Genomic DNA, 25121 nt, shown 5'->3' with positions numbered 1-25121 from the left:
AATAATATCTACATAAACTCTCTCCAAAATTAAGAAGGATGTAATATTCCTTAATAAATTTTATGATGTCAGTATCATACTGCTGTTGAAATCTGATGCTGGCAATGTGAAGAAAACATGAAATATTATCTCTCATGAGGATTGACACAAAAACAATTAGTGAAATATTATCATATCAAATCCAAAAATCTAAAATGGGACAATAAACAGCCTAGCAAAGTTCATGCTGGGAATGCATGGCTAATTCATCATTTGGAAAAGTCAATCAAAGAAATTTATATTAGTAGGATACATTTTTTAAAATGACACGGTCTTTTCAGTTGAAACTCCAAAAGCATGAAAAATTCAGCATTCTTTCATTATAAACACTCCATTCATCCATTCATGATAAACAAAAAATTAATCCTAGAATGAAATTTCATCCATCAAATAAAGACTAATTATGAAACACATATTATAACATTTTTCTTAATAGTGTAGAACTGAAATTTCCTTCTCTAAGATCTTGAATGAGAAAGATTGTTTTTTTCTTATGACTTCTGTAAAAAGCATAGGAAAAAGGCAGAAAGCACGCAGATTTGCAAGAAAACACTGGCTTTGTACCTCCTGACCAGGCAGCTAGTAGAACTAATAAATAAGTTTAATAAGGTTGGGAGATATAAAGTAAATATATAAAAGTCAAATTTATATACTAGCAGAGAAAAATTGGAAAATGTTTTAAAATACTCATAATATTATTAACAACATAAAGTAATTGGAAATAGATTTCAAAAATATGTGCAAAACTGAAAAGTGTAATAAAACCCATCAGTGAATACTGAACAAAGGAATTACCTGATCAGACTTTCATTTTAAAAGCATCATTCTTTTTACGATGTTGAGAAAAACCAAAAGGGAATAAGAGTGAAAGTAGGGGGAAGAATTAGGAAGCTGTTAAAATAATACTGGAAAGAAATAAATGATGGCTTCTTTAAAATTACTGAGAGTACATTTTAAGTGTTCTCACCAATAGAAAGAAAATCTATAACAATATAAATATGTAGAGTAATGAATATGTGAATTAGTCATTCTACAATGCATATCTATTTTAAAACAACTTGTATTTGCTATACAGCCAAGGTTTATTTGTCAAAATATATGCTTTTTAAAAGAAATAGTGGCTTAATAGTACTACAATATATAGAATAAGTGGTTAGATTCTAGATATATTTTTATTATATAGGTAATAAAATTTATAGTCAAAAGTATGACATAAAATGCATTTGAGAAAGGAATGAAAAATGATTTCAGTAGTTTGGATCTGAACAATTAGGAGAATGCTATTCCCATTTACTGAGAGGTAGAAGACCATGTGATAAGCAAATTTGGAATGTAGTAAGTGTAGAGTGGAATGCAGAATGTTAGAAGCTCAGATTTAGACAGTTTTAAGACAAATCTGACACACAGGAAGTGATAATGGCTAGAAAATTAAATGTTTGTATCTGGTTCAGTGAGATCTCCAAAAGACAAATTTGAGAGTCATCTCAAATAGGGGTTAAAGCCATGGAATTAAACAAGACTGAAATAATGAAATGAGAATGAGGGAAAAAGTGTGGATCAATCAGAAAGCTGTTGCAGGACTAAGTTCTGAGGTATATTCATATTAAGAAATGGGGATAGGGGTCAGACAAATGCAGAAAAGTATCAAAAAGGACCAGACAGAGACAGGGAGAAAAAGGAAAACCAGGGGGAACATGATGTCTTGTTTTGAAAAAACTGGTTTGCAAAGTACTCCCATTTTAAAAATGAAAGTGTGTTTAAGGCTTTTTCTGTAGTTATATGACTTTCAATATTTACATACTGATAAGTATGCTTTTTTTGAGCAGAAAAGAAAAGCACAGACCTACAGTTAGTAAACTAGAAACTGCACATGAGCAACATGTCTGGGCCATGCATCATCTTCCAGTGGGGACCCCAACCTCAGGACTGGATGTAAGAAGAGAGAAATATTTATTCTATTGTGTATATATATATATATATATATATATATATATATATATATATTTGGGGGGGTACCAGTGATCAAACTTGGGACCTTGAGCTTGCAAGGCAGGCGGCAGAACCACTGACCTAAGTCCCCAGCCCTATTCTATTTTTCTGGGTATTATCTTTTCCAGTTTCCATTTCACCTAAATCTGTGTGTATCCACGCGATGTCACATTCATGAACAATCTTCTCTGTACACTGAATTAGGAAAAAACACCGAGAATCTGAATAAAGGTTATTTGAAAATGCTCCCCTATCCATATCTGCTTTAGTTCCACAGTCAGAATTACATGAACAATGTTTCCACATATTTTTTAGAGTATTTCCTAATGTAATTGTATTAACAGTAATAAGCTCTTAACTTTATTAAGTTTTCCCAACTGCAGAGCAAAGGGTCTATAGATTAGATTTTGTGGTTCTGTAATGAAAACTCTGTCTCTGTACATTTCATAGCAAGTGATTTTCAACAGTGATTGGCTTATAGCTAAAGCCAGTGTTAATCCGCACATTAGTCCACCACTGATGGATAACTAGATAGATAGGAAACCTCAGCAGTATGATGACACTTGGTGGTGTAAACCACAGGAGCCAAAGTTACTATTTCTTCTAATTATATTTCAGCTATGCTACTGTGCATATATTATTGAATGCATTACTTTCTATTATACTTAGAGAAAAGGCCTTAATATTTTTTCCAGTTTAAATTCCTCCTATTACATATTATAGAAATAAGGTAAAATTGGCTAGTCTATTATTACTATATGGAAAGTTGCTATATGCAACTAGTTATGTTTACTACATAAACTAGGTCTAGGACTTTTGACTCTATTTAAATGGCTGCCCTGAGACAAAGTTTCCCTGATACATATATGAGTTTTGGTTAATTTAGCCTTATTATTTTGGAAAATGATATCAACTTTCACAATTACTGGCATAGTTTTATGATTTCTCCTCTACTCTAATTCAATGAGGTAAAGTCATATGCAAGTACCTCATGCTAGGCCAAAAAATACTCTCAAAGGTAATGCTCTACACGAATTAGACATATACTTGGCTTGAGGGATGGAATTTATAATTATTGGTTTTGTTGATCAGAATCTACTTTTGAAACCCCAATTTGCCCATTTTCTTGCATCACTTGAAATATATGAAGAGCTATGGATCTTTAGACAAAAATGATGCTATATATTGGGAAGAATACGTAACATTAAAGGTATATAGTATATAAAGACACAGTTAATAGTGTCCACTACTTGCAGTTATCTTAAGATCTCATTGGTTCTTATCTGAAATTTTTATTAGCTATTTCTAGATTTCCATTTAACAAAAATGTATGTTTCTAGTAAAATGTAATAGTATAACAACTTATTTACTTAATTACTACTTTAATTTTACCGTTTAAACCAACAAAAGCATGTATAATTTTACATTTGTTTTTATGATTTCCTCTTGTACTACACTTCCAATTCCCATAAGCAAGAAATGTTTCTTTCATCTTTGCATTTTAATGCATTTTGTTTGCAGTTGGAAGCCAATAATTTTTTGTTAGATGAATGATTGAATGAAGCAGGTAACTCATCAAACAATTTGGTTGTACTACAATATAGCTTTACTCATTTGTATACAGAAATAATGAGTTTTCTCTAACTGACAAAAAGAAAATGGATAGGTGTATTATAGTATAATAGTGAGTTTTGAAAATTTATTTTAGAAGTTTTTAATAACACAAGGGAAGTCTTAAATATTAAGTGAAAAATTGGCACACTACATAAATTTATGATAAAATATATAAAGTAAATATAGAAAATATTATTTATGAAAATGTTTTCAGTTTTATACTTTCCTGTGTATTTTAAGGTGCTTTGAGCAATAAAAAACCTCAGTTGATTTATTAAGGAATGTACGTGTTCACATAACAACAAAGAATCTTGAGTTAGAGCATTTTTAGGCTTGCTTAATTTGAAATTTCAGTGACATAATAAAAATCCAGGTTTTTCTAATTCTTTGCAGCTTGCTATCTTCAGTATGTCATCATAGCTCTTTCCTGTTTACAAAACGGCTATCACAGTTCTGGAATCATGGAAGACATGAAAACCTCTAGCGGGAGCGTGTTCTTTCTTCTTGTATGTCTTATTTTAAAAGCACAGACAGTCATAACAGAAGTTCTTCACTAGCTTTTAAATGTTTTTATCCCAGTGAACAAGCATGGGTCACATGCCCACCTCTAAAGGGATTACTAGAAAAAAGATGGAAATGTCATGCCTAGCCGAGTCCACTGAGATACATGAGGTAGGAAACCTTCTGAGTAAAATCAACAGAATAAGTTTGGTACTGAAAGGAAGAAGGCAGAACTGGCTGCATAGAGACTATTCCATCTGCACCAGTGCAGAAGCAATGTCAATTACTAGAGTGAACTACTCTTTCTGTGTTTTATTCCAAGGACAAGACAAATCTCATGATGCTAAGTTTCAGTTGGTTTATGAAATAGCTTTTATTTTCACACAATTACTTATAACATCTTGTGGTCTGTACCAGGTCATTTATTAATTCCAAATGAATATGCTAAATTTGTCACTTAGAGTTCATTTTTTAATCTTGTTATCCATATTACTGCAAGTTTTTACTATTTCCTTTATCTCTGGGTGTCATTTTGATCTACTCTTCTTTGTTAAGTGTTTTATATTTCTCAAAAGCAGAAAGTCTAGATATCACTATTACCAGATTTATTATGACATAGGATAACAAACATGAATTTCTCAAGGCGAAAATCATTCGCGAATGAAACTAGTAAGTGCTACAGATGCTCAGCTATAAAATGAGATATATGTACTTTTAAATAATATACCATATCTTCTTTTATCTAACTAGCAATTCTATTTTATCTTCAGATAAAACACAGTAGAAGATTGTGTTTTATTTTCTAATTCTTTTTTAAATTTTCTCAAATAATTCTAACGTACAGCTAGGGACACACTAAGATTTAAATGTATTTACCTTTTAACAATGATGCATTTAAAACCATTACTCAAAGAAAGAAAGGAAGAAGAGAAAGGGTGACAAAGGGAAGATCATTACTTTGGAGAGAAAAAGGGCAAAATCATGGCAAATGTGACGTCCCACAACAGACATTTGTGATTATAATTATTTTAGATAGAGTGGTAAAAGAAATCACACACAAAGTTGTTCCTTTCTAAGCATGCCATATATGTTTCTGTCCACTCCATCTGCTTCTAGCATTGAGCGTATTTGAATCCTGTAGATGAACTATTTCTGATTTCCAAGATTTACACAGTTATATAGCCTCATTAACTTTATTAAAGCAAAGGATTTGTGGGGGTTTTGTATGGAAATGATTTCACAAATAAATTCTGGCAATCTACATAGCTTAACAAAATTTACAAAATACTTTAGAAAAAGAATTATGCAATGAAGAATAGGACCTAGAACTCATTGAGCATGTATTACACTTAGCAATTTCTAGAGTTTAATCTCCTTTATGACCTTACAGAAATCATTTAAGCAATGTGAGAGCTGATTTAACACACCAAATCACTCATACAATTAGTATAAGGCACTTAGCATGTTCTACTCTAAAATCTCTCAATAAATTCCATCATTATTAATATTTTTTTGGCCCAAAATCATGCTATTAGTGTGAAATGAAGCTTTATTTCAAATCCAGTTTCATTAGATTGTAAAACTTTTTATTCCAATATTCTCTGTTGCAATTATTTTCTGAAATATATACATCAATAGTATATTACTTCCTCTCCTTTTAGCATTCTACTCATCAAGAAGATTCACATTGACTACACAGTGAAGTCATTCTAAGGCAATCCACTTGTTCTTGCACTTTAGTTATCTGAGACTTCCTGTAAATGCCAAGTGAATGTGATATCCAGAAGTAGTACTCTACCCACTGAATTATTTCTACTACTTAGAAAAGATCTTAGGAAATGTTTTGCATTTTATGTGAGGTAATTTTGGATCATTATCTGTTCAGTTAAAATGATTGATAGAAATGGCTAAAGGCTCTGCCTCATTAACTTTCTAGGGCAAGTCATTTATACAGTATTCTTTTTGCAGAAACAAAATAATAAAAAAAACAATATTACAAACTCAGCTTGGCTTTGCTGCTTATCAATTCTGTAGTATATTAAGTCCACCATAATCTATGAGGAGTATGGTATGAGAGTTAAAAATAGTAGGATCCATGTTCTCAGAGATTGCAATTTTTTGAGAAAGTTCAATCCAACAAGTATTCATCTGCCATAAATACTCATAATCCAGATTTTGGAAATTTTGGACTCTTTGGGATTGCAGAATCTGGTGGATCAAATTGAGTGGAAAGGACAGGGAACATGGTTTCCTCAAGAAAGGTGGGGATATAACTTGGAAAAAGCAGTCATAAATAAAAGGAGAAGAAAATTAGGATATAGATGTATTTGAAATACAACTTCTCTGAAAGTTTTTTCAGGTTTTTGTACTTTGATCTAAGATTTGGAGAACTTTCAAATGAAAATGTATTTCCTTCTTTCTACTCTATTCTTTAGTTATTTATAACTCTGATGAAATCTAATGAAACTGTATTAGGAGAGATTGGTGTGAAGAATGAGGGCACGAGGAAATACAGACAAATGTGTTTTAGCTCACATTAACCTCAATGATTATTCCTCTGGAGTAGGCCAGGATCTATCTCTGAGACCATCTAGACTGAGGAGTTACACATATTGTCCAGAGCTACAGTGACTGGCCCCCATGTGGCACCTGGACTGCAAAAGCATTTGGCACAGAGATGCAGAGAGATAACCTAGCAGCAGGAAAAGATCCACCACAACTGTCTTCCCTTTACCCAACATATATTTGAGAGGTTTTTCTCAAAATATGGTGGCCAGGTTTCCCACTGCATGAAACTGGAAGCCTTTTAATTTGAAGAATCCTGAGCTTTGGCATAGATTTCTCAAAAGGGAATCTATGGTAATGATGCTAGAAATAAACACTTGAGCTGAACTCCCAAACTGATTTTAATGTGTACTATAATTTGAGAAATCCCAAGTTAGAGAATATTAACCCTTGGAAGGGAAAGTACCTGGATTTGTTGTTTTACACTGTGTAAGCAGAAAGAAGTGCAGGCCCTCGACTGGGTAACATTCTGGTGCAATCAGTACAATGATGCTGATTCCTAGATGCATTTTATCTGACAAACTGTCAGACTGTCATCACACTGCATCGCTCCCCACCTTCAAGTTTAATCAAAGCAGGCCATATTTATTTTAGTGCTCCAGTTCACTCTGTAGACATATTGGTGTGTCAGAAGCAAATATGTGACTTTTTAAACCATATCTGTTTCAGGTCACCTCTTCAGTCACATCTTTTGCTTATAAAATATTTCCTACAATTTCATTTTTTATTTTGTTCTCATATTCAAAAAATAAATGTTCACATGTGTTGAATAGCTCTTTTTCCTTCTATTCACTTACCTGAGTTTCTTGGTAATAAGCATTATTCCAGGAGCAGTGGACTAGTTATAATTTGTGACTTTAATGATCCATCCTGCCATTTGACATCAAGTGAAACTTTGAAGTAATGCTGCTCAAGGAGCTGGAAGTGATAACAGTACTGAAACTGGATCAGATGCTTGTCCATAGCAACGCTGTTTTTATACTTGGTCTTTTATTCCTGATTTCAAAGGCTCATGAACTTTTGGAACTTTAAAGGGAGTTAAGAATCCATGGGGAAAAAAAACCCAACATACATATATATATATATATATTTTTATATATATATATATATATATATATATATATATATATACACATTTCCAGCTAATTAATTAGGGTAGAAGCCAGGACATGGAACTCCAAAGCCTTTTCACAATCCTAGTTGTTAATTTGATCTCTGGTTGTCTTATCAATCAAGGGCATTTGAGGATAATAGGCTTCATAAGAAACACATGTTTGCAGAAATTAGATTAAATTACTTGGGAAAACATTGCTCTAACAATATAACTTTCCAGATACAGGATGCTTTAAAGTTTTAATCTTCTATAGTACTTGATAAAACAAAAAATTTCAATAATTTTTACAAAGCAGTTAGTAATTGCACGTGTGTCTGAAGAACAGCGTCAAATAGATTTTTGTCATCCCCAGATCGATTTTGATGATACATGTAGCCTTTCCATCAGCCGGTCTTCCCTGACTGGTAGAAAGAGACTGAAATGTTAACTATGACACGTAGATGACCAATCTCAGCTACAGTACATGACGTTTCTCTATTATGTGATCCTGTTTTATTCTTCTGGTGCTGAGAAGTAGGATCAGACAATAAACCAGTAGTTCACTTTTTTAAAAAAGTTGAGTAACAACTATGTGTAAAATGTGGTACCATACATAGTGGTGGGTTCAATGATTTAAAAAATAATAATTAAACATAATCCTTTTTGGGGAAGCCAGCTTCTTAATCCTTGACATCGTAATGCAAGAATTCAACTAATAAATGTATAAACACTTTTCTCATTTGAACAAGTGTTATGCCCCCTTTAGATGCTGAATGTTAGTATGCCCTTTGCTCCTTGGAACGAAGACTATTCCACTTGAGAAAACATAACATACATTTAGCCTTTTTTCAAGTTTATGAATTTTTCTTTCCCTATGTGTTTTTGAGTTTGATTTCTTCACTTATATAATGTTTACTTTATAAGGTCCTTCCTTGTGGCTTAAAAGAAACAATTTCTATGGTGGATCTGATGAGGAAACATCAGTTATATTTAAGAATGAAAATAACCTACAAACTGAGCCAAGTTAATTGTCTGAATTCTGTTATGTTGTCACTCCTCCATATAGACTCAAGAGTGTAATCTTTTATTCTATAAAAATCCTGAGTACATACACTAGAGTTTATGACCTAGTTTGAAAGAAATATACACATATATAATCTCAAATACATATGTATATAAGTGTATGTATGTGTATACAAGCATATAAGTGTATGAATGTATATTCAGCATATCCTTATTTCTGCATCTGGATTTTTCCAGCCATAGATGGAAAATACTCAGAAAAAAGTTGTGTCTATACTGAACATGTGTAGATTCTTATACTATAACATTTACATGGTGTTTGTATTTTATTAAATATTATAAATAATCTAAAGTTCATTTAAAGTATATGGGGTCTTGGGACTTATCCTCAAGGATGACTTAAGTTTTTGTTTATATGTGTAATACATTTATTTAACATTCTGATTGAAATTAGAGAAGGTGAAATACAGCAGTAAGACAAAGTGTTATATATGGAAGGAAGAAAGTTTGTTTATTGGAGAAATATAAATATTCTAGATTTTTAGTTTAATCTTTACAGTACCAAAGCTAGTCTGAAGCTATTAGAATTCATCTCTGTTATGGGTATTCTTAGGGTCTGAATCCAGCAATGGCTGTGAATTATTTCACTTATTGGCTCATTTTTCACTTTAAAGACCTAGTTCTACTTAACTTGCAAAACCTTTTTCCTGGGTGTGTGTGTGTGTGTGTGTGTATGTGCACAGGTGCACACGTGTATTTTACTGAGGATTCATAACAAGGCCTCAAACTTAGCTATATCCCCATCCCTCTTTATTTATTAGTTTATTATTTTGACAGAATCTTGCTCAATTACCTAGATAGAACTACAACTTGTGATCCTTCTGCCTCAACCTTTTGAGTGCTGGGATTACAGGATTACAGGCATATGACACCTTATTTGAGTTCTTCAGCATATATTTTATGAGTCACTTTACTGGATCCATTGGGGAGATGACAGGAAAATGATAATGACAGTATTATTAAGGGCTTGGACATAGGTACCCACAGGGCAGTGTGAGAACACAGGAAAAAACATATCTAAAGAGAATTAGCTGCTCAGGTCTATGGGACAAAATGCAGGATTCTTAACTTTGTGTTATAGACTTCTTTGGAAGTCTGTTTAAATTTATAGTCACCTTCTTAAAATACTTTTTAGATGCATATAATGGGATATATAGAACTTCAAGGGGGTCAAGAATAAGAAAACATGTTTGTCAAAATATTTATATGTATTTATTTTTTGTTTGTTTTTTGAGACAGTCTTGCTGTGCAGTCTAGACCAGACTTGCACTCACTATGTAGCCCAGGCTTTCCTCAAACTCCCAGTGATCATTTTACCTCAGCCTCCCAAGTGCTGGGATTACAGGTGTTCTTCACCACATCTGGCATGTCATACTGTTTTGAAGACAAATTTTTGCTGCTTTATTAAAGCACTGAACAAAAACGCTGTAATAGGAGACATAACAACTACTATAATTTTGAAGTGATAATAAGCATAAAAATATTTTGAGGTATATATAGCAATATTAAGGTGATATAAAAATATCTGTGATTGGGCCGGGGATTTAGCTCAGTGGTTTCGCCACCTGCCTTGCAAGTGCAAGGACCCGAGTTCGATTCCCGGTACCCCCCCCCAAATATATGTGATTTCTTGGTGACAAAGTTTCAGGTACAAATGATACAATAGTGGTTGAGTCTGGCATTTGTAATTGGAGAAAAGTTAATGCTTGGTTACCTTTTGATAAGAATAGAGAAGTAACTTTTTGTCCATCCAGCTTCTCTTTATGGTAAGATACACTGAGAAATAATGGTAGAAGAAATTCAAACTCATGCAAGTAGAAAGTAGGGTATAGTCACAAGAGGATGAGAGTAGTTGGTAGGATAATGAAAGAGGAGATAAATGCTCAAGATACAAAATTTCAGCTCTGGGGAATAAGTATTTGGGATCTATTGCATAACATGGTGACTGTACTTAGTAATAGGGTATTTATTTCAAAATTTCTCACAAAATAGATTTTAAATATTGTCTCCACTAAAAAGAAGTATGCGAAGTGACGTGTATGTTAATTAGCTGTATTTACTCATTCTGTGATAAAAATATATATTAAAACATCACACTTTACTACATAAATATATACACTTATTATTTATCATTAAAATAAATGTTAATGTAGTTTTAGGTAGAGAAGGGAACAAGTATGCTCTGCATAAAGGCCTCTAATCTCAACTAGAGGAATTTAAGATTTGTGAACATCCTAAAGGGTCTTTATTTCTTTCTTCCACATTCTTCTTACATTTGACAGTCTTTTTTCCTTTCACTTAGAATTTTATTCTGTTTTAGACTAGGTGCAATAATCCCTGTTAATTTCTTTCCGCATTATTAGAATTGACCCAGTACCAGTATTTTAAACATCAATTCTTGTCATTCTTTTTGAAATACTGATCCCCTTTGGAAATTTTGCTTGTGACAAGCCCAAGCTTGAGGAATTAATGAACTAGGGAATATTTTATGCACTACTACAGTTTGAATTTCCCAAAGGCCCATGTGTTAAGATATTGGTCCCCAGCTTGGTCTTAAGAGGCTTGGGATGGCGGGAGACTGTTAGGTTATTGAAAGCATGCTCTCCAAGGGGCTGGTGAGACCCCTGCCTCTTCCTCTTTCCTCTTGCTCCTTATCCATGAGGTGGATAGCTTTGTTACACAGAATTCTTCTCAACAGGTTATACCGCCTTACCACAGGCCCAAAAGCAATGGAGACAGCCATTCATGAAATGGAACCTCCAGATCTTTGAGCCACGGGAACACTCTGCTGTTTATAAATTCATTATTTCAAGAGTTTGTTATAGTAATTTTTGTTTTGTTTTGTTTTGTTTTTTTGGTACCGCGGATCAAACTCGGGTCCTTGAGCTTGCGCAGCAGGCAGCGAAACCGCTGAGCTAAATCCCCGGCCCTTGTTATAGTAATGTTAATGACTATCAAATGCATGTTCCTCTGTGATGATTAATAAATTCATCTTTGATTTTTTGTTTTTATATTCCTCAGTTTTCTAGTGATTTTTTTCTAATTACTTAATTTATGTATGTTTCAAAAACCATTGCTTATACAAAACATGGAAATTGGAGCATTGCAAAAAATCATTATAATATCAAAAGGAACAGTCTTCTACTTTATGCCTTTACTTCATCAGGCAGAAATTTGTTAGACATTCTTCATGATATATGAAACTTTTATATAAATATTGTTTATTCATATGCATATATATACACCTTATAGTCAGTTTTATATAAAACATATGTTCATAGTATATAAATAGATTGACAATCTACTAGACTGTTTTCCTTGTTCATTTTTGTTACCTTAATTAGATGTATCTTAACATGTGTATCATTTGTTTTATTTTTCAGAGTAAAATTCTGTTATAATGTTTGTAGACTTTTTTCTATTAGTTTTTTAGTTTTTAAATTTTTATTTATTTATTTATTTATTGGTACCAGGGATCAAACTCAGGTTCTTGTGCTTGCGAGGCAGGTGGCAGAAGCACTGAGCTAAATCCCTGGCCCCAGATTTTTTTCTATTAGTTCATGTTTTTAGTTCATAATGTTCACATTCCTTAGGTGGAGTTGGTACATGTACTTAATACATCTTAATTCCTTTTTTTAATCCCCTTTCCCTCCCCCTCCCTCCATCACTTGATCTCTTTCCCCTTTGAGAAAGATCTACTTCCTTACTTCTTATTATCATTTATTTTTATTTCTATTTGGAGTTTCTTGTATAGGAAAACCATGTGATATTTAGGATTATACATCTGATTTATCTTACTGAACATTATGGTTTTAAATTTTTTTATTTGGGAAGATTCCCACATAACCACGTGTTGGCATCTTTGGAAATTTTCAAGACAAAACAGCCTTCTGCGAAGGGAAAAACTTCTGAGGATAAAGTTGGTTTGGAGGTGTAGCATGCATTGGATGGGAAAGAGGTAGTAGAACAGAAAATAAATTATTACATTTCAGGAAGATAAAATGAATGAGAAAGGGGAAGAAAAGCAGCTACTTCTCCATTTCAGTCACTTTTCACAGCAAAGCAACAGAGGAGAAATGAGAATAGGTCATCAGTGGCTAGGTAGGTCAGATTTTTATGCCTCATAAGCTACAGGATACTATCTTCTGGGTGTCTCTGTCATCATTCCTTTTTAAAAAAATGATAACTACTTTGTGAAAAAGGAGCTAGAAGACAAATACAGACTTTGCTACTTGTATTTAGGTATTTACCAATGCTTCTCTTACCAGCATCCTTCTTTTAGTTCTGAAGGTTAATGAACAGCCCTGACTAATTCATTACTGCTCAACCTCATTTCAAGTGAAGCTCTCAGGACTATTTTAGGAAGTGAAAAGGATATTTTCAAGAAAGGTTGCTGGAGATTTAGCTCAGGGATTCTGCTGCCTGCCCTGCAAGCACAAGGACCTGAGTTCGATCCCCAGTACAAAAAAAAAAAAGGCAGATGACTAAAGTAAGGTAAAAAGGAGCGTGAGAAATGTTTAAGGAGTAATATTAGGTTTCCATTATTTTAAAATTAAACCACAAATTACATGTAGGTGGCACTTAGCCCATCATTTTCAGAGGTGTCACTAACATCCTTCTCAGTCAGTTTTGTGGATCTCAGTGACAGACCTAGACCTGGCACACGTGGAAGGCTTATTTGTTCTCATCACTAAATGATCACAATAAACATACATTCTTGAGACGGTAGAGAATGACAATCTCTTGTGGGTAGTTACAGTGTTGTTTGTGGCTTTTTTTTTTTAACTAGTTGTTGCATTGGTTTGGATATTCTCCAAAATGATTTATAATGACAAAATAAAAATCTACACTTCTTTAAATTTTCTATCTAACTAGCAATTTAACATGTGAATTTATTCTGGAGATAAAGAATTAACCTTATAATATAGGGTGAAAATCATGAAATAACCAAGTAGGACAATTAGGTAAATTTCTAGCTTTATTTTGGCATTAGTGTTTTATCCTCTGTAATCAGTGAAATACGTACACTGTTATAGAGTAATTATAAAAAAGAGTGTTATTTGCTTTAATAATCATTCCTTTATGTATTCATATGTTCTGTATCTTTGTTGATCTATCTAACTGTCAGATGAATGCTTACATTTTACTGTGACCTTCCCCAAGGATGGGAGGAAGTGGTTCTTTATCTTTTCCATCAGCACTGCCTGAACCATGCCTCACTCTTCTTTTTCAAAGAAATGTAAAGATAAAACAAATTTCTAAAGTGCAGTGAATTTTCCACTGTGATTTCTATAGTTAAAGAGGTTAAAATGACCATCTTTGAGAAAAAAACATTAAGTACTCTTAATATGTGTTAAAAACCCATAGCCTTATAAAGTGGATGAGTGTGTTATCTTTTTAGCAGTAGAGACTGATAAAGTTTATCTCTGAGCACAGCAAAATACTCTTTGAAATTTCCCTCAGTTTCAGAGTAGTAATACCTACTAGAAGCAAACAGGATCCCAATAAATATGATCAATATGTTTTTAAATCACAGAGTTTGTGCTATTTGCATTTTATGACCAGAAAGTTATGACTCTCCAGTTCCATTAGATTCTGTTTTGGAGGTAATACATTGTGAACTAATGACGTAGAAAAGGAACAATGCAGTTCTATGCTGTCTTCCTTTCTGTATCTCTCTCTCTCTCTCTCTCTCTCTCTCTCTCTCTCTCTCTCTCTCTCTCATTAGGACAAAGATAATCATAATCAGGAGAAAAAACCTATATTATCAACAACAAGACATACATATAATAAAAATGAAATTTGGATTCTAGTATCAGGCTTGACTATTTTCTTGCCGTGTAGCCTTAGGCAATTTATACCATCTTTTATTAACTTAACCATTCACATTTATAAAGTGAGGATTTTAGGCAATTCTGTCTTGTTTACTTATGAGATTGTTTTGAGAGTCAAATAGAGGGATATTTTAAAGGCTCAGTAAACTGGAAATTATTACATAAATATTAGTTTAAAATTATTTTATGAATTATACTAGTTGCTTTTGTAAGCGAGAGACTTTTTTAAATAAATGAAAATAAATGAATATTAACAATCGTATCTGACTCCTGTTATATAAAATAACTACGAGAATGTAGAGTTTTATTAACTCTTTCAGAACCAGGCTGTATTCATTCTAAGTATCTAAATTTTTCCCGAAGTTCAATGTATACAAAACAAAGCAAAACAAAACAAAAATTGAAACTGACAACTTTTGCTGTCCATGAAATGTGGCAAGCTTGAAAATTCTATATTTATCTTACCATCAAATTTGAAGTAGGAAGATTCTTAAATCAGGCCTAGTTTGTGTTACTCAAGCTGAATATTGAAATTAAGTTTCTGAGCACTTTAAAAATATGTGCATTTGTTTATAAAATGCACTTGGAGTTGGGGATTGAAGGACAATAAATCAGATGTGCTGAAGTTGCTCCGGATTGTGAGAGACATGTAAAAGTGATGGCAAGGAACACTGAGACAGGAAGAAAATGAAAATAACAATAATCATGCTGCACACTACTGATGCTAGCTCTTATTTTATGTCAAGTGCTTATTACTACTGTAGTTGTTCATTTATTCCTCTTGAAATCCTATGAGGGAGGTATTATTATTATTATTATTATTATTATTATTATTATTAGCCTTTTCTTATGGATAAAGAGACAGAGGTATTAGCAAGTTAAGTAAACTGTCCAATCTTACTCAGGTAGGAAACACTGGACCTGGTTTTCAAGCAGCCAAGTTTTTAAGTTCACCTGCTTTGAACTCTATTTTAGATAAGTAGATATCTTAAAATATTTACAGATATCTAGATTTTTTTAAATCTCCATAATTTCCATTGATCTATTAATTTTCATTATAAGAAGTTAGAATTCTTGTGTTAACTATATCCTGTGATGCTAACTTTTGACAACTTAATCGTCAAGTTGATGTACAATAAATACTGCTTTATTGCTGTATTTATTTATATTTCTTTTTATGAGAGATTCTGAATATATTTTCATATATTTATTACTTTTTTTCATCTTTTGTGTCCCATATAATATTCCCACACATTCTTTACTGAAATATTTAACTGCATCTTTTTTATTTTTAGGGTTTTGTGGGTGGGTAATAGTCTTTTTTCAATAACATGTTGCATGTTTTCTCTGTTTTTAATTTACTTTCTGTGACAATTTTCTATACAAAGTATATATATATATATGTATATATATATATATATATATGCAAATTTTGAGGGGTTTCTGGGCTTCATGATTTAATGTCATGCTTAGAATTCCAACACTATATCCCCACAGCCCCAGAGCATTTGTTATTGGTTGATTTCTTGATAGCAGCCATTCTTTCTGGGGTAAGGTGGCATCTCAGCATTGTCTTCATTTGCCTCTCTCCAATGACCAGTGATGTTGAACAGTTTTTCATATGTTTATTTGCTATTTCTACTTTTTTGTCTGAGAAATGTCTATTCATTTCAGTTGCCCATTTTTGGATTGGGTCTTTAAGTTTGGGTGGTCTGATTTTTGTAAGTTCTTTATATAGTCTACATAGTAGACCTTTGTCTGAGGGACAGCTGGTGAAAATTTTTTCACTCCACTGCTGGTGGGAGTGTAGACTGATGAAACCACTGTGGAGATACCCCAAAGAACTAGGACTGGAAGTCCCATTTGACCCAGCTATTCCCCTGCTGGGTATCTTCCCCAAAGAATTAAAAGAATCATACCACAGTGATATATGTGCACCCATGTTCATTAGCAGCACAATTCCTGATAGCTAAAACTTGGAAGCAACCCAATTGGCCATCAACTGGAGGCCAGATAAAGAAAATGTGGGCTTTTTTAAAATAAAATGGAGTATTAACCATAAAGAATGAGAAAGGAGAGACATTTACAGCTAAATGGATGCACATTGATGCCATATTCTTAATTGAAATAAATAGGACACACGTGTAAATACTGAGTAGTATTTTTCTCTAGTGTGAGAAACTGAAAGTGTAAATAAGGACTAAAAGATATAATGGATAATGTGAAATAGGAAGAAAAGGTGCAAAGGGGAGGGGGAACTGGGAGGGGTGGGGGAAAAGAAAGAAGGGAATGGAATTAATATGACAAAATGAAAAAATGGAAACAAAGTCTTTGTAAAAACGGAGGGATGGAGGGGTTGAAGGGAGGGCAGGGGAATGGGGAAAAAATAAGAACCAAGATGGATTATGTAAAGGTGCAGATTTCCAATGATGAATGTCATTATATTATATACCTTAAATGTACCAATAAAATTAATTTAAACAAAAGAATTCCAACATTATATATATATATATATGTCTCACACACATATATTTATATGTCTCACAGACACATATACACACAGATAGATGTCACACTTTAAAGTACTCCTACAAAACTATTGTAAAATTGTATACATTTCTCATACATATAGAAATTTCACTGTGTATAAAGAAAGAGAAAAAAATCAATTCTATATACACATTACAATTTAGCTCACCATTCAACCCAATACTATTTGGTAAATAACCCACTTTTTACTTCTCATGTAAAAGTGTTGTTTTTACTATCAAATACATTCCCACACATATTTAGAGATTTTTTTCTGGAATCACTTCAATTTCCCCTGATTAACCTATTTTCACACCAGAACTAACTTGTTTAACCACCACAACTGATCATAATGTTTTCTCCCATGACACTCCATCTCTTTTTGACTTCACAAGATTGTACACTCTTGGTTTCTTCTTTCCTCTGGTTTCTGCTTTGTTGTTGCTGGTGTAAATTTTGCTCACTCCACTTGTCTGTTTCAAAATTCTCCACTGTGCATTCACCATATTACCAAGCCTATATCCATGTGGATGCATTGCAGTCACCTTAAATTCAAAACATGAAATATCCTTTATCTGCTCCATCTCACCCTGAACTTTCTCTTCTTTCTTTGTCTTCTTTCTAGAGTTGACTATATTACTAGAATTTATTGAGTTCTGATTGACTCTTTTGAAACAAAATATAAAAGCATATTAACTTTGCTGAATTTTTAAGGATCTGAAATGAAATTTTGGTCATCTAGAGCTGAAAAAGTCCCATGGAAGAACATAGGTATCCAATGGAAACAAAACTGATGCTGAGTTTCAGTTTAGGGGTAGTCATAGCCAGGGATAAGAGGCTAGAGTGCTGGAGGCTTCCTGACCACCTAAAGGGAGCAGCCCCTAGTAGGCAATGTAGAGTATTGAAATGGGAGAACATGTGTCTGTTTTACCCAAGATCTTTAGATAATCAAGAGCACCTTGGCATGTTGAGTTTTGTGTAGTTCTCCATTGCTATGGCCAGCAAAGAGCTGAAAATAGGAAACACTTTCCAAGTGAACAGTGGATAGACTCAACAGAAGTTTAAGACAGCCCATAAGTAATAGCTTACAGCATCTGATTTAAGCTTTTTTTCATATGCATGTGTAAAGAATATAATGTTGAACACAGAATGGTTATGCAATAACATTCTAACCTATTGGATCAGATCCAAAGGACTGCTTTGCAAGGGTGAAATTTCAGTTTGACTGAAAATGGAGACATTTTCAGGAAAGGCTTTTAAAATTGGTCTCATTGAGCAAGCACATAGATAAAGCAGACAAGTCCCCAGAAGTAGAGAAAACTGAGCTGTGATGTAACTACACCATGTGCAGACTGAAATAGGACTTAATAAACGTAATCAAAATATCATTTTAAAATTATTATGGATTTTGTTATCCAGGATTGCTTTTGCTATTCTGGATCTCTTCTGATTCCATATGAATTTTAAAATTGTTTTCTCCAGGTCTGTGAAGGATGTTGTTAGTATTTTAATTGAGATTGCACTATATCTGAATCAGTTTTGGAAGTATGACCATTTTGATGATACCGGCTTTACCTATACAGGAAAAAGGGATATCTTTCTATTCTCAGATGTCCTTTTCAATCTCCTTTTACAGAGTATTGTAGTTTTCATTATAAAGATCTTTCATTTCTTGGTTGGGTTAATTACTAAGTATTTAATTTTTCTGGGATATTATGAATGGTATTCTTTTCCTAATTTCTTTCTCAATGAATTTATTATTTATGTACAGAGCACTATTGATTTTGTGTGTGTGTTGATTTTCTATCCTGCTACATTGCTAATTTGTTTATTAATTGTAGGAGTCCTTTGGCGGAATTTTTTTGGTCTCCTTTGTAGAGTTTCACAAAACAGGAGGCATCATAATCCCAGATTTGAAGTTGTATTACAAAGCTACAATGATAGACACAGCATGGTAGTGGCGCACACACACACACACACACACACACACACACACACACAAAAGACATGAGGATCAATGGACCAGAATGGAGAATGTAGAAACAATCCCAAGCAGATTCAACAATTTCATCTTTAACACAGGGCCCAAAACATACACTGGAGGAAAGATGTCCTTTTTAATAAATGATGCTGGTAAAACTGGCTATCCACATCCAGAAGATTGAGTCTAGTCCCATATCTTTCACTGTATACTAAAGTAAAATAAAAATGAATCAAAGATCTAAATGTTAAAACTGAAGCACTTAATTTGCTGAAAGAAAAAAGAAGTAAAACTTGTGAAGTCACAGGCATAAGCAAGGACCTCCTGAACAGAACCCCAGTTGCATAGGGAATAGTATCATATGGGATCATATCAAATTGAAAAGTTTCTGAATAGCAAAAGACACAACAGAGTAAGAGATGATGTACAAATTGGTTGCCAGTTATTCTTCAGACAGAAGACTATTATCTAAAATATATAAAGAGTTTTTAAAAAATTAGACCCCCAAATAAAAGAGCCAATCAAACAATGGGCAAGTAAAATAAATAGACACTTCTCAGAACTACAAGTGACCAATAAATATATGAAGAAATGTTCAACATCAATAACTATTGCAGAAATGCAAATGAAAACAACACTGAGATTCCATCTTACCCCAGAAAAAAATGACTATCATGAAGAAATCAAATAACAAATGCTGGCAAGGCTGTAAGGGAAAAGAAGCTCTCCAACATTGATAGTGGGAATGTAAACTAGTACAACCACTATGGATATCATTATGGAGATTCTTCAATAAACTAAAACTAGAAATTACATTTAACCCAGCTATTCTCATTCTAAGTATCTTCCCAAAGAACTAAATACATCAGAGTACAGTGTTACATTCACACCCATATTTATAGCAGCACAACTCATAATAACTAAATCATAGAACGCCTATATATTCTTTAACAAATGAATCAATAAAGAAAACATGGTATTTACACACAATAGAGTACTAGTCTGCTCTAAAGCAGGATAAATTGGAGGCATTTGTAGGAAAATGGAAGCACATTGAGACCATAATGTTAAGTAAAACAAATCAGACACACACACTTAAATATCACATAGTTTCTCTAATATGTGAAACCCAAAATACAAATAAAGTACAAAATGAAAGATAGATAACAGGAAGTAGGGAGACAGATGTTTCTCAAATGTGAAGGTGATCAAGAGATGGAGGGACGTTGAGGGATTGGAAGGAGAGGGGATTAAAAAAAATTAATTCATGTTATGTGCATGTACCAACGCCCTATAAGGAATGCAATCAGTATGCACTGCTTACATGCAATAGTACAAAATTTTTTTGAATAAAATGATTAGGCTCTTATTGCTGGAAAAATGCATTTAGAGCCTGGTAGACTATGTGGAGCCAGTAGGGAGTGATATACAAAGAAGATGGCTCTGATGTAAGAAATTGTTTAACAATGTAGCTAAGGTTCAGGAACTCTTTCTTACTCAGGAGCTAGAGGAGATAGCACCAGAATTCACAGTACATTCTTTCAACTTTATTGTGATTTCTTATCAATTACTTTTTAGCACTTCCAAGGTGCCAGAAACTGATGTAATGCTCCAGTGACAGAGTTGTGTCTAAGACAGCACTAACTCAGATAGCTTATACTAGAAAACAAGGTGGTAGTTGGCAATATGAGCTCAGACAAGGAAAATTCTCTAAGGAAAATTACATAGGAAATGAGAATGAATGGGTGTAGGCCAATTCTTGCGCATGAGGGTTGGAAAGACTCAGTGAATGCAAACTTCATGATAAGGAGTGCAGCGCTCTGGGAAAGTGTGCAGGAAAATGCCTCAGCAGAAAAGAACAATTGCAAAGGCTCTGATATATAGACAAGCCTTATGGTGACCCCATAGTTGAGGGTCTCTTTACAGAATGTGGTCACCATCTCCTCCAGCAACACAGTTGGCTCTATTTAAAGTTACTGTGAAATATAAACACTTAAGGCTGTTAGAATCACCATTTAATAGCTCACAATGTGCAGAAGCAGTTAAACAATCTCTGCTCTTACCATGTACTATAGCTTTCAGGAACTTGCACTTAAACCACTATTCATTTCTGTGAATATCATTTTCCCACCTATTAATCTCCTTATTTAAGGAAGAATTATATAGGATGAAAAGTCTCTCTCTCCATCCTTCCCTCCACCTCCCTCCCTCTTTTTCATTTATTTTGTTTTAGTGATGAGTTAGTTAAAATTCAATTTATCCATGAGGAAAATGGAATGTCTACAAAAGAGAAATATTGATATATACAATCAGTTCATTGTGTTCATTGCTTCTTCATAAATTCTTCATGGCTCTCCTTTAAATGATGGAGAAACAGATTCTGAAACAAGAGCCAATGATAGCAGATGCATTTACAGGAAAACACGGAGGCTTCACAGGAAGCTGCACTTTGTGGGGAAGCCAGGAAACATCTGTGCACCCTGGCAGGCCATGGAGCTGTGGTTGAGTGGCTCTGCCAACTGTCCACGTTGTCTCATCCATCACCTGCCAAGAAAGGCTCTTTAACACATACCACTTCTTGTGGGAAAAATAGAAAAAAAAACCCACCCTTCCCTGGCCAGCCACCCAGCTCAATTTTTTTTTTACCATGTTTTCTGGATAAGCCACATTACTATAGCCTAGATTTTCAGCTGGAACTACAAAGAGAATTTTGAAGATGACCAATTCATGCTAAGCCTATATCCAATGCTTCCCTAACCAGTGTAGTTAACTATCTCATATTATTAGAATCTCCACCCATCACTGAACACCTTTCAAAAGGGAATCTATGTCACTTTATAGTCTTCATATGAGGATTTTTGTAGCTGCATTCAGAAGATGGGATGGTTCATCCTGAATTGGTTCAAGGTAAAACTGTAGAGAGCATAATTTGACTTCCCTGATCTCTTAGTCTCCTGCTTTGGGGTTAATCCCACCCACCTTTTTGGGTACCTACTCTTTGATTCCCAGGATCTCCATATTAGCCTTCCTTTCTGAGAAAAGCATTGTTAAATCCATTTACACTAGAAAATAATTACTATTACCTTAAAATGTTTCTCTCATTTTCTTCTCAGAATATTTTTGCATTTCAGCTAGTTGTAGAGTTTCAGGGGAAGGGAAAAAAACACTAGTACCTAGGAGATTTCACTCTCCAGCTCTCAAGTACTTGTGTATACATGGAAAGTAAGATTTATAGATTTGTTTGCATAGCACCACTTAGGTGAATGCAAATTTAATCTGCATATTACCAGAATTTAAATATTTACAGTCTGAGAATGTCTTGGATGCCTTGCATTATAGGGAATGCTTATATACATTTACCCAAAACAGTTTTTCTGTTTCTAACACCACTTCCTCTGACCCTCCTTCCTTCTTTTCCTCCCTCCCTTCCTTCTTCCCTCTCTCTTCCTTCCTTCATTTCCTCCTTCCTCTTTTCCTTCCTTTCCTTTTTTCTCCTTCCCTTTTTCCTCCTCTCCCTCTCTCTCTCTCCCTTCCTTCCTCCCTCCAGAGTTTCTGGAGCATCTGCTACATTCAATACACTGCATTAATACTGAAATAAGGTCTGAATAAGACACAGTTTCTGCCTTTAGGCAGGTGGCAAGCTAGAGGAGGATGTTGAGAAGTAAACAAATAATATAAAATTAATAAAGAGAATATTGTAATATAATATGAAAAGAAAAGTTTCAAGGAGAAAATAGGTAACACTTTGGGAGAAGTGACAGTATTTTACAAAGAAGATACTATTTGTTACAGCTCTTCAATGATGACTAGAAGTTTCCATTCAAAAAAGGAGGAAAAGCATTTCAGATAATAGAAAAAATGTGTAGAAAAGTTTGTCAGCTATCATAACATGGCAACATCTGGAGAAAATCAATGTCCCCTTTGATCAGAAAAAGAAAGGAATGTGGAAAATTAAAGTTTGGTCACATATTTAATCTTGTGATTAAAAAACACAGTACCCTTTTCAATATGTCAATTACAAGTAACCCATTTTCTAGACTTGTCTTCAAGTCCTGTGACAGATCGCAGGGTCTCCTGGTTCTCTGCGCATTTCACTGGTTGTTCTCCCTGGGTCTCTTGAACCTCTAAATGTTGATGCCTCCAAGTATCAGTCTTCTGCTCCTACACCCAGCCCTTTTTCTTTCTCTATTATGAGAGGTCCTAGCTGAAGTATCTTATCAACTGAGTGAGTTTCTCTTCCTATTTCTTTTATTTGAATATTAAGTTAAAACTTAGTTGAGAAGGTTGTTGAAGTTTTAAATTATTTATATGCTGAAAAGAGTTAAATAGCAGTTATAATGATCTCCCATCTTTAGAAAGGTTTGATTACAGGATTAGACCTTGGTTAGTATAGAGAATTTTGATTTGGGGAGTATTCACAACTCCTGAACTGATTAAAGTAGCTCAGTGCTCCTAAACCATTTAAAAAAACAATATGGTTTGTGGCTGAGTACCTGCTACTGTTCTGGAAGTCTAAAATTCTGGGATGTGCCAAGCAAAGGCTGCTTGCATGATCTGTCCCTAATAAAAATCCTCAGCACTAAGACTCTAACCATCTTCCCTGGTTGACATCACTTCAAGTGTTGCTACAAATCATTGCTGGGGAATTAGACATCTTCTGTGTTGCTCCACTGAGAGGACTTGGTGCCTAGTTTCTCTTTGACAATGACACATAAGCCTTTTTTCCTTTGCTGAATTTGCTTTGTACCATTTCACTGTAATAAATCATAGACATGAATATTTTTACAGTATATGTTCAGCCCTGTGAATCTTCCTAGCAAATTTTCAAGGATGGTCCTGGGCCCTCCAAATGTAAACAGGTAAAGAGCATTTAGATGAGTTGTGCCTAAAACTGTATAATAAGCATGTGGGAAATATCCATCAACTATTTTATTGTGCACTTTTTCCTAATGTGAACCTCCCCTGGCTCTATCACCTGTATATTGATAACTACCACATTCATATCAGCATTTCATATCTTTTTCTCAATTTCAGATTCATTTATTCAGTTTTATACATAGTACCTGAAGCACTGAACACAGGCCAAAGAGAACTCTGGGTTTCTGCCGAACAAACAAAACAAATAACAACCCGCTGTCCCTCATTTTTCTCAGAAGAGTTAACATCACCACTATGCCCTGCTGCTTGGAGTCTTTAGTGTTTTTTACATTCCTTTATCCTCTCTGCCCAACCCATGAATAAGCTCAACTTTAACTTATTTCCAAAAATATACACCCTTCAAATTTTAACTTCTGTTCATCAAATCACCATTACCTCTCCTTGACTGAGGGCAAGAGAACCTAACCAATCTTCCTAAGGTCATTCTTACCTCCCTGCAGTTTTTCCCCTACCCAGCAGCCACTGTGTTTTTTTTTTTTTTTTAAATTAAAAGCAGAGTATATTTCTCCATTGGTTTAAATACCTTGATGTCTTCCTATTATAATTAAAATAAGATTCAAAGGCAGTGACAGCTAAGTCTCTGCATGAACACCCTCCATGCATCTTTGTTGTGCAATGCATGCTCCCTTGGGCTCCTTAAAGCCTCCTTTGTCCTCCTCAGATGTGCCAGACTGGCTCCCCCTCAGCACTTGAGTACAGAGAGCAACCTCTGCTTGGAGAACATCTACTCCAGTTTAGCTCAATTCTGCCCCTCGCTAAGCCAAGTCACTTTCAGGTCGCCCTGTCTAAAGTAACCAGCACATGTTCTAGTTAATATTTCATTATAATAAACAATCATTACTACATTTTTGCTTTATTTACTTTTATTTTAAAAGTGGTTATCAGTAATAAAATTGTCCTCTTCTTTACCTTCATTATTCTTTTCCTATTCCCCAAAAGAAACCCATTTCTGTTT

This window comes from Heterocephalus glaber, unplaced genomic scaffold (assembly GCF_053883595.1).
Source record: "Heterocephalus glaber isolate CG9 unplaced genomic scaffold, H.glaber_assembly_v1.0 deba00000122, whole genome shotgun sequence".
Taxonomy (NCBI): Eukaryota; Metazoa; Chordata; class Mammalia; order Rodentia; family Bathyergidae; genus Heterocephalus; species Heterocephalus glaber.
The sequence above is the reverse complement of the archived record's forward strand: the minus strand, read 5'-3'. Positions refer to the sequence as shown.